This window comes from Phyllobates terribilis, unplaced genomic scaffold (genome assembly GCF_046119375.1).
Source record: "Phyllobates terribilis strain yellow unplaced genomic scaffold, ASM4611937v1 Scaffold_10__3_contigs__length_209671492, whole genome shotgun sequence".
Classification (NCBI taxonomy): domain Eukaryota; kingdom Metazoa; phylum Chordata; class Amphibia; order Anura; family Dendrobatidae; genus Phyllobates; species Phyllobates terribilis.
This window is the reverse complement of record NW_027362770.1, coordinates 106,792,971-106,802,255: the sequence shown is the minus strand read 5'-3', so window position 1 is coordinate 106,802,255 and position 9,285 is coordinate 106,792,971.

The window sequence follows — 9,285 nt, the reverse complement described above, 5'->3', positions numbered from 1 at the left end:
TGCCGCTGCAGGACAGTCCGCTGAGGCCGGTGGATGGATGGTGCAGCGTAGATGGTATAACCCCCAACGGGAGGGGTATGGCCTCAGGGCAGCAGATGTGGATGATGGGGGTAGCAGGAACCACTCAGAGACGGTGCGGTGTAATTCAGGGTCTTTACTGGTAACAACGATAGACCCTCCCGGAGTACTTGCTAGTGAACGGGGCCTGGTCAGTCCTTGAGCAGATGGGATCTCCCCTGGCCAGGCGGAGTTGTAGGCCTCCCAAACTGACTGTACTCTTCTGGCTACCTTGCTAGAAGCGGATATAAGTAGCCCACGTCCCTGAGTGTACCGTGTGGTGCTCACCCGTATGGCTGGTGACTCGGGGCCTTCTAATGGCTTCCGCTCCACGATGGCGGTGCTGGTCCCACGCGTGTGACCGTGCCTTCGGGTTTCTGGGCCTGAGGACCTGAAATCCCCTGCCGGTCGGCTTCTGCTGCTGGGTAAGAGTTAGTCCCCACAGCCTCGGACGCCGGGTCCGGTAAGAAAGCTTCTCAGTCAGGGCGAGCTCTGCAGCTGCCAGCCCCTGACTCGTAGTAATATTGCTCCCACTGAGCTTCTGCTGTTTCTTCCTATGCTGCTTCTCTGTCTCTACTCTCCTTGACTCCAGGCCCAGGCCCCAGGACAGGGCCTGCCTGTGGAGCAGAGCCCATAGAGCAGCTCTGCTCCCTGTCTTCTCCTCTCAGAACTCCCTACCCTGCCTCAGCCCCAGGTTTATATAGGGGAAGTCCTTCCCCTCCCAAGACTGGGCAGGAGGTGTGGCATGCACAGGATCCCTGACCAAAGGACCTCCCACCTGCTCTCAGACGTAATATCTCTATCACTGTGGCAACCAGACCCCTGGGGTGTCACATTTGCGTGGGGTGTCCATCAACCAGCCATCCTCCACTCCATCCATCTGGACCATCGAGCGCTGCACGGCACTCATCCATGAACAAAACAGTTTTGAAATCAGTCTTCATGTAATGTTTGGCCCACTGGAGCCGTTTCTGCTTGTGTGAAGTGGATAGAGGAGGTCGACAGGATGGCGTATGCACAGCTGCAAACCTCTGAAGGACCCTGCATCTTGTTGTTTGGGGGACGTTGGAGGCACAAGCAGCTTCAAAAACTTGTCTGCTGCTATGACAAGGCTTTTTGCCGCTGCTCTTTCAACCTGACGTAATTGCCTGTAGGAAAGAGTCCTCAATTTGCCCTTATCAGCACGCACACGTGTGTACTGTGAATCAGCTACATACTTCTTGATTGCCAAGACACTTCATCCTGATCATCGCACAATGTTGATTGTAGTCATGCCTTGACCTAAACACTCCACAATTTGTTGCTTCTCAGCAGCCGACACATCCTTTTTCTTTCCCATTTTGGCAGAAAATGTAGGCTGCTGAATAATGTGAGAGAGCCTTCTTAAGTAGTCTTGCCTTTCATTGGACACACCTGCCAAACTAATTAGCACTGGTGTCTGCAATTGCTTACAGTGATATAAAGAGCCCTGACACACATCACCATCAATGAGTTTAACTGACAAACAAACAAATTCTTCCCTTATCACTCCTAAACACTTTTTGCATAATAATTTGGAACACAGTGTACATGTGCTTTTCCACAAAACACCAGTGGTTCACGTAGTGAATCTTACAGTTCTAACTTGCCAACCGTGGTCTGTATGGAGTTGTTCAATAAAGGGCCCAAAATTAAGATAACATAGATGGGAGAGGTCTCTATGAATAGGAATTCCTAAGTATTTGATACCCTGTGAGGGCCAGGCAAAGGGAAAGTTGGACTGGATGGAATCCTATATGGATTTGGGGAGGGAGACATCGAGGGCCTCAGACTTCGCTGCATTGATTTTAAAATTTGACCATGTAACAAAGTGATCTATTTCAGCCATAACAGCATGGATGGATATATGTGATTGAGTGATATATACTAGGACATCATCAGCAAATAGAGAGCACTTGTACTCGGTGCCTCCCACCTCAATCCACCTAATATTGGGGTTATGGCGAATTGATGAGAGCAGGTGCTCCGTCACTAGGATGTATAAGAGAGGGGACAGAGAACATCCCTGCCTTGTCCCATTGGTGATTGTGAAAGGTGATGAAAATGTTCTGACGCGCCCCCTGGGCCTTGGGACACCCGGAGCCGGACCCTTTTTGGTGGATGCTGGTGGTTGTAGTCTCCGTGGCGGCAACCCGGTTCCGTGGCTCAGGGCGGTCAAACCAGTGGCGGAACTATTTATGTGGTTTTGATGTTTAAATGTCCGACTACGCCACCCGTGGATTGCGGTCAGAGTGAACCGCCGCTCCAGGACAGACCGCTGAGGCTGGTGTTGTGGGTGCAGCAGAGCGTAGCATAACTCCCCACGGGAGGAGTATAGCCTCAGGGCAGTGTATGCGGAGGATGGGGGTGATGGTGCAGGGCAGCAGCAGTAATGACACGGAGTCAGTGATGCAGTCCAGGGCCTTTACTCACAGTTCTTATTATCCAGACCACGTCTGCAGGTAACGGCTGCCCACGTCGTACTGTGCTCACCAGGTGAGGGGCTCAGACAACTCCCAGATAACTTTGGAGTGCTTCACAGGACCCCCTTTGTGTGTCCTTTGTCTGGCCTTTCTTACCAACCCTTCTGTCCGGCTGCCTCGGGCCTCCTCTTGGTAAACTTGGCGCCAGTTTCCCTGACCCTATGTGGTGCCTTCCTAGCGGGTGTAGCGAGGGGCTGCGCCACATAAAATGTCACAGCCTCCTGTTTCTAGCTGAGGGTCGTTTCCTGCCTCCACTAGTTTCGGGGACCGGTCTCCCCCTTTGGCCTGACCCCTCCACGCAGGTGGATTCTGGCGTGCGGTGGCGACTCGCCCGTCCGCACCCCTGAGATCCCTTCGTTCCTCGTTCCTGGAGCCTTCTCCGCTCCTCTTCCTTCCTTCTCCCTCTTCCAGGCCTAGGCCTCTGTTACTAGGCCCGCCTCCGGAGCAGAGCTCATGCAGAGCCCCTGCTCCCTGCCACTTCTGCTCAGACTTCTCTGCACTGAACTAAGATGGTGCCCACCTTTTATACTCCCTTCTCAATGCACCCAGGAACTGCTTCCTCCCTGCTCCTGCACTACAGGGTTCCCCTTCCTCAGTGTTCCCTCCCCCCACTCCAGCCAGGGACAGGGACTGTCGTGCCCATCTCAGGGGCATATTGGTCGCCCTGCCCCACGGCAATGTGGTGTAATGCATGCAGGTGTCGGGTCCTGATCCACACTACATCCTTACCTGAGAGTGAGATATCACACCTCTGGGTGAGGTGCAATACCTCTGTAGCAACCGAGCCCTCAGGGTGCTACAGTTCCATTTATCTTCAGCCTAGGTGACGTATTGCGATACAGGGCCGTGATTTTGGCTATAAAAGGGTCCCCTAGACCCCTACCCCAAGCTGTTTAAGAGAATCATATATGGCGTGCCAGGAGACTCTATGGAATGCTTTCTCAGCATCCAACGAGAGTATCTAATTACAAATTTTTAACTGCATCTAGCCCAGGAAATACTTTGTGCCTAGTAGCAGGGTCTGCTAGTCAGCGGATTATCCCGGCTGTTAAGCAAGCTACACCACCTGTAGTTTGGACACTTCATTTTTTCAAAGGAAATGCTTCGGGACCACGGGATACTCAGTGAAGAGCATCAGGAGGCACCCCAAGGCATAGGGGCTGGGACTGGCAGTAGGATGCCTTGCGGTGGACAGCCGAGCTCGATCCTTATAAAAGCTTTTTAACTGCAGCAGCTTTAGTGGACGCTACTGGAGCTGGAATTACGCGGCTGCTGGCATGAGACTTGCCCTCCAATAAATCCTTGTAAATGGATTTAAAGTGTATTCATTCAAATTAGAGAGACAATTTAAATTAAAAAGCTTAGAGCTGCCTCCACCACAGGGGGGCTCGCTCGACCCACCAGCGGACAGGCACCAGTATTGGGAGAGGGGGGCTGGCCATCAGGGTTCACCGCGGCTCTGGCACAAACCCGGCGACACGGAGGTGGCACGGGCAGGAGCGGACTGGCCGTGTCGGCTTCTCACTTTTTGGATTTTAGAAGGGCATGACATGCCTATATCTGTGTCTCCCCCTCCTTTTACTCCTCCACCTCTTTTATTTTCGCATGACTATATGTACTTGTCACTTTTCCATGTGTTAGTTATGTCTTCTGAGCAGTTTGTCAGCTTTTGGACACCTTTGAAGGTGTTTTCTATGTGTTTCTATGTGTTTTTGTTTGCCTGCCATTAGTTTTAACGGTGTTCGAAGGTGTTCGACGAACAGTTCGACGAACAGTTCGGCGAACACACGGGTGTTCGACGAACCAAACCGAACTCGAACACTACGGGGGTGGCTCAACACTACTGATTACCAGCGGCCTTGTTGATGCTGGTACTCAACAATTTCCCTCTTCTGCTCACAAATCCTTCCCAACATCTGCAGTGTAGAGTTCCAACGCGTGGGGACATCACATACCAGTCTGTGAGCCGGAAGCTGCAAACGCTGCTGAAACACGGCAAGGGCGGCGGAAGCTGTAGGTGACTTTCTAAAATGGGCACACAGGCGGCGTACTTTAACAAGCAGGTCCGGCAGCTCCGGGTAGGATTTGAGAAACCGCTGAACCACGAGGTTAAACACATAGGCCAGGCATGGTACGTGTGTGAGCTCGCCTCGCCTCAGAGCCGCCACCAGGTTCCGGCCATTGTCACACATGACCATGCCTGGCTGTAGGTTCAGCAGTGTGAGCCACAGATCTGCCTGCTCTTTCATTGCTGTCCACAACTCTTCAGCATTGTGCGGTTTGTCACCTAAGCATATTAGCTTCAGCACAGCCTGTTGCCGCTTGTCGAGGCAGTGCTGCAGTCCTTCCAGCTTGTGACTGATGTGGTCATATTGGAGATGGAGGCTGAAGAGGAGGAGGAGGCTGAGGAGGATGAGGTACAGGAGCTGTAGACTGTGGGGGCAACCCTAATTGACCTAGGGCCCACAATTCTTGGCTTCGGGAGGACGTGTTCCATCCCAAGGTCCGACTGGGTCCCGGCTTAAACTATGTTAACCCAGTGTGCCGTAACCGAGATGTACCGTTCCTGCCCACAAGCACTTGTCCACGTGTCTGTGGTTAGGTGAACTTTCCCGGTAACTGCGTTGTTGAGGGCACGGCTAATGTTATGCAACACGTACTTGTGTAATGCGGGGGCGACACACCGGGAGAAATTGTGGTGGCTGGGGACCGAGTACCGAGGGCCATCAGGTTGCGGAATGCTTCCGTCTCCACAAGCCTAAAAGGCAACATTTCGAGTGTAAGCAATCGTGAAATGTGGGAATTTAGTACTGTGGCCTGTGGGGTGTTGGCTGCGTATTTGCCCTTGCGTTCCAAGGACTGGGGTATGGACAACTGAACGCTGCGCTGGGACAGGGACGTGGATATGCTTCCTGATGCTGCTACTTGAGAGTGTGCAATGACAGGTGCAGGGCAGGAGGCATCTTCGCATGCACTATGGAGAGGGGATTGGCTTGCATGCACAACAGCGGAAGAAGCAATGGTGCCACCCGGCAGAGTCTTTAAAAAACAACCAGACTCGGGAAGACCTAACAGTTGTACTGGCAACTTACTTCATGTTGGTGTGACCGGAACGGTTGCCTGTCTTCTTTCTGCAGCCACCACACTGCTTCTTCCTGCCTGTTGGGGTGCTCTGCCTCCCTCCCCCTGTGTGCTGCTGTCCTCGCTCTGCACGTCCTCCTGCAAGGTTGGGTCAGTTACTATATCATCCACCACCTCGTCTTCCACTTCCGCACTCTGGTCATCCTCCTGACTTTCTGGCAATTGTGTCTCATCATCGTCCACCTCTTGGGACACTTTCCCACCGTCGCCTTCTTGTGACCATGGCTGCTCAAATATTTGGGCATCACTACATGCGATCCAGACTCACAGCTACTGAGACTTGACCATGTGGAAGACAAAGTGGTGGTGGTGGTGGCTAAGTGACTGGAAGCATTATCTGCTATCCAACCAATAACCTTTTGACACTGGTCTGCATTCAATAGTGGTGTTCTGCGGTCCCCTATTAATTGGGGCAGGAAGATCGAGTGAGAAGATGTGGGTGTTTGTTGTGGCACAATTTCAGCTTGCCCGCAGCCTCGGCCTCTGCATGCACCATTATCACCATCACGTCCAGTTCCTCGTCCCTTGCCACGTGCCTTGCCCATTTTAAATGGAGGACAATATCTTCCACGCTCACCACAAATTACTGAATTGGGAGCGAACTTATATGTGATCCGTGTGACGGACAAACCACAGTTTTAAGTACCTGACCTGTAAGTAACTATTTTGAACAGCAAACTGGTGTCAATTGCTTCAATGACACACCGAAACAAATTTTTAATGGGGGCCAGAAATGGCAGTATTTATTGAAAATGTATATGTGATCCGTGTGACGGAGAAAACACAGTTTTAAATACCTGGCCTGTAGGTAACTATTTTGAACAGCAATCTGGTGTTAATTGCTTCACTGACATACTGCAACAAATTTTAATGAAGATCCAAAATGGCAGTATTTTCTGAAAACATATATGTGATCCGTGTGACGGAGAAAACACAGTTTTAAATGCCTGGCCTGCAAGTAACTATTTTGAACAGCAATCTGGTTTTAATTGCTTCACTGACACACTGAAACAAATTTTTAATGGAGGCCAGAAATGGCAGCATTTTCTGAATACGTATATATAATCAGTGTGACGGAGAAAACATAGTTTTAAATATCTGGCCTGTAGGTAACTGTTTTGAACTGCAAACTGGTGTCAAAAACTTTGCTGACACACTGAAAAAAAATTTTAATGGAGGCCAGAAATGGCAATATTTTCTGAAAACGTATATGTGATCCGTGTGACTGAGAAAACACAGTTTTAAATGCCTGGCCTGTAAGTAATTATATTGAACAGCAATCTTGTGTCAATTGCTTCACTGACACACTGAAACAAATTTTTAATGGAGGCCAGAAATGGCAGTATTTTCTGAAAATGTATATGTGATCCGTGTGACGGAGAAAACACAGTTTTACATACCTGGCCTGTAGGTAAATATTTTGAACAGCAAACCAGTGTCAAAAACTTTGCTGACACACTGAAAAAAAAATTAATGGAGGCCAAAAATGGCAGTATTTTCTGACAACGTATATGTGATCCGTGTGATGGAGAAACACAGTTTTAAATAGCTGGATTTTTAGCGCTGTAATATGGAAAGGACCTGGCTGTATTCTGCAGTGCCAACAAGCAAATGGCGCAGAAAAACGGTGTTCTCTGGATTGCTTTTTAAGCAAATAATGAGGATTATGATCCAAAACAAATTATTCCTGGCCCCTGAGACCAGGGCCTTTGTCTAGAAATATCTAACAGCAGCAGAAGGCAGAACTGGAATGTAGCCTCTCGTGATATATGCACTGCAGTCTGCTATATAAACTGTCTGCCTATACACCCTGCCTGCCTGATATCTCTGCAGATGGATTAGTCCTCAGAAGGATTGTTTGTTGAGATGGATATGTGTCTCTAATATAGTTTGGTACACCTACGCTAACTAGAAACAAGCAAATCTCTCCCTAGCTCAGCAGCACCTCCCCCTACACTGTCTGATTCCGGAGTGACTGTGATGAGCATGGTGGCGCCAGGTTTGATATAGACCTGATGACGCTGTGCGGCCAGCCAATCACTGTAATGCCACAACCAACATGGCTGCGTCATTACAGTGAGTGGCAAGCAATCCCTGCATGTTCATTGGTGTTCTAAAGAGCGCCAAACGAGCAGGGAGGTGACCTGAGCTCCCGCCGAGCAACCTGTAAATACTCGGCGAGCGGCGAGCATGTCGAGCAGTGAGATGCTCGGGAGAGCACCGAGCAGAAGCGAACATGCCCGCTCATCACTACTTCCTAACAAAAAAAAAATTTGGTTCCAAAATTGTGCTGATGTAAAGTAGACATGTGGGAAATGTTATTTATTAACTATTTTGTGTGACATATCTCTCTGATTTAAGGGCATGAAAATTCAAAGTTTGAAAATTGCGAAAGTTTAAAATTTTTCGCCAAATTTCCGATTTTTTCATAAATAAACGCAAGTGATATTTTACCACTATCATGAAGTACAATATGTGACGAAAAAACATTCTCAGAATCAGGGAGATCGGTTGAAGCGTTCCAGAGGTATTACCTCATAAAGTGACAGTGGTCAGAATTGTAAAAATTGGCCTGATCATTAACGTGCAAACCACCCTCTGGAATAAAGGAGTTAAAGGGGTTTTCCCATGAACAAAAGTATATTTTAATCAATAGATCTTGGAATAATAATAATTTCCACAATTGGATGTGTTTAAAAAAAAAGTTCCTGTGTTGAGATAATCTTATAAATGTGCCCCTGCTGTATACTGTGTAATGGCTGTGTCTGTGCAGGAACATGGTCTGATCATACCACATCTCCTGGGCAGGGGAGGAATCATAAGAATATACAGACATTACAGCATGGAATCGCAGCTGATTCTTTCTTTTGAAGTAAAACATTGTTAGAAAATAGGCGGGGAAATGTTTTACCTCACAAAAACAATCCTCTGTGATCCCCTGCTGTAATGTCTGTATACTCTTTTGCATCCTCCCCTGCCCAGGAGATGTGATATGATCAGACCATGTCCCTGTACGGTCAGACACAGCCATTACACAGTACACAGCAGGGGCACATTTATAAGATTATCTCAGCCCAGGAGCATTTTTTTAAACACATCCAAATGTGGAATTTATTATTATTCCAAGATCTATTGATTAAAATCAACTTTTCTTTGTGGGAAAACCCCTTTAAGGCTGTGTTCACACGATGCGTATTTCATGCGTTTCCGCGGCGTTTTTGCAGTTGCGTAAACGCCGCGGAAACGCATGAAAAACGCATGGTAGAAGGGCAGCAATGTTCCCCAATGGAAATCCGCATGTGCTGTGCCCATGATGCGGATTTTTCCGCAGCGTTAACGCTGCGGTCAAAAATCCGCAGCATGTCAATTAATTTTGCGGAAACGCGGCGATTTCGCCGCCATTGACTTGCATTAGAACGCGCCAATTCCGCAAGACAGCATTTGTACTTGCGTAATTGGTGCGTTCTAATGTGCGGATGGTACCCGGGTGTGGAGGAGAGGAGAGTCTCATCCACACCCAGGTACCATTAAAAAAGCTGTAAAAAGAAGAATAAAATAAAAAATAAATGTATTCTTACCTTCTGTC